We start from the raw sequence: 2,528 nt of genomic DNA on the forward strand, positions 1-2,528 counted from the left end.
CAGGTCACTGGGAACCCCAGTTGCTCCTGCTGCTAGGTAGCTGATACTGGCAGTTCCTGTTCTTTTGCCCAGTTTGTTCCTACCCGTCTCTATACATCTCAGCTTTGCCAGCCTCTCGTGGAGTGGAAATGGAAGTGAGTACTTCCTGCAGTGGCTTGAAAGTCTTGGGAATCTGGTGACTTACCCTTCTGTTCCTTTCCTGGTGAAAAACACGTTTCCTAGCTGTGGGTTCCTTCTTGGTACTGAGCAGAGCTGGCCAGAGGGATGGGATGAGTCAGGAGATATGAAACTGCCTTCCTTCTCTTTTTGTTTGGTTATTCTTAGATTTTTTGTTCCACTGTGTTGCTGAAATTTCTTAAGTGGACTACTGAGCTCTCCCTGAGCTTTTTTGTTCATAGATGGCTATCTTAATTGTTGATTTTGGCGAGGAGGTATGGAGGCTTGGGATATCCTTCTTCACCATCTTGGTGTCCTTGGGTGAACATTTCAAGAGCCCAAACCTCTGAGATAGTCTTTCATCTATCTTTGACTAGTCTAGGTTCAGAAATGCTGTGTTTTCACCAAACAAATAAATGCAACTTACTACTTTAGGGTTGCTGCTGTTTTAAGTAACTAGAGTTTTATTATCCTTTTTTCCTCACTTCCTATCTCAAACCTTTCTCCTATACCAATTTAGGGACCACACTCTGAAAACATCCAAACAAACAATTTAACAGGAGGGAGGAAGGAGAGAGTGACTCACAATATAGAATCACATGCTGGAATGGGTAGTCAGCAAGGGCCATAGTAGGAAATGTGATGAAGAGGATACCTGGTAGTATTTCATCTTTTATAATGTCTAGGGGATAGGATGGGAGAGTTGAAGATCTCACATTAGTCCACAAGAGTCACAATTGGTAGGAGAAGGAATTTCATTGAACTATATAGATTTGGTATGTACCACTTGACATGTTACATTTGATACCTTCCTTTTACTGGGGAAAGGTATTTAGAATACTAGTTATTGCTCCTGTATTCTTTCACTGGAAAGAGCTAGGAAAAAAAATGTGTGCATGCGTTTGTGTGTGCATGCACACACACATGCATGCATATGTAAGAAGTCATGAGTTTTATACTAATACTTCAACTGCAGTCCTACAGGTTTCCTCATTGCCTTCTTTCATTCCATATTGATATCTCTCTTATGGGAACTGGGATTCTCAGCAACATCAATATATTTATTTGTTCAATCCTATAATATACTTAAAATTATTTCAGGATTTTTACATCTATTCTACTGAAAAAAACCTACTAATAATAGTTCACTATATATGTGTAGTTTTAATTTTCTTTAGACTAAGAGTATATATTCAAATTACATTGTTCAAAAATATTTTGGTTTATTGTTTTATCCCCTTCATTTGAAATACAGATATGTTTGTTTCTCCTATTCTTGTTCATTTAAATTTATTTTTTTTGCATATATAGAACACTAATATAATTTCAAGTATTAAAAGTGTATACTCCTTCCCTTATCCCTCCCACATGTCCCTCCCACTTGCATAGATAATCAAGTTCATTAGTATCTCATTCAGACTTAACGTATTTCTATTTGTAAAAATGAGCAAATACATATATGATTTCTATTCAAAAGGTTGCATACTATATATAGTCTTCTGCACTTTTTTTTGCTTCACATTATATCATGGAAATTATTTCACACCCATTGGGGCAGATATACCTCTAAAAGGTAGAGTGAATGTCAATATTGGATTTGTAACAGAAAAAAAAGCAACAGCCATGAATAATAATATTCTAAAGCCATAATCTCCCAGACTAAAATTAAGGAGACATAAACATATAAGTGAGGTCACAATGTGTTTTAAAAGGAAAAAAATTCATCAACAATGATCAACATAAAGACTTAAGCTATAAAACTTATAAAATTCAAGAAAAATTCCCATAGTTATCCAGGCAGATATTAAAAAGTCATCTTTATGAGAAGAAAATAAAGTTGGCTCAGCATCTTTCAGTGCCAGAAGATAATGAAGCAATGTCTAAAGATTTTGGAAGGAATGTGGGACCAAAAATTGCTATACTCAACCAAGATGCCATCTTCTAGCAAGGCACCAGAGAGAGATCTTCAAATGTACAAGAACTCAAGGACTACAGCATATATGAAATGCCTTGAATTTATTACTTTTTAACAAAATCAAGCCAACTGAGAGAGTAATCAAAACAAGGAACACAGGAATTTGGAAGATATATGAAAAAAGTGATAGTGATTATTGAACCTATTTAAATATAGAACTGAAGCCAAACAAGTTTGGAATTATTGGTATGCAATGAAATTTAACTGTTACAAATGTTGAAAGAAATCTACATCATGTAAAATAGAATATTAGTATAAATATATTCTCACAAAAGTCCCATTGTGATAATTTTCTTATCTTTGAAAAAGTAAGTCAGTTGATTCTGGTTCACTTTTAAAGTAATAAAAGAAATGGAAGTATAACGGCGAAATCTAAAACCAGAAGATATGCTTTCTA

This window comes from Pteropus alecto, unplaced genomic scaffold (genome assembly GCF_000325575.1).
Source record: "Pteropus alecto unplaced genomic scaffold, ASM32557v1 scaffold565, whole genome shotgun sequence".
Lineage (NCBI taxonomy): Eukaryota > Metazoa > Chordata > Mammalia > Chiroptera > Pteropodidae > Pteropus > Pteropus alecto.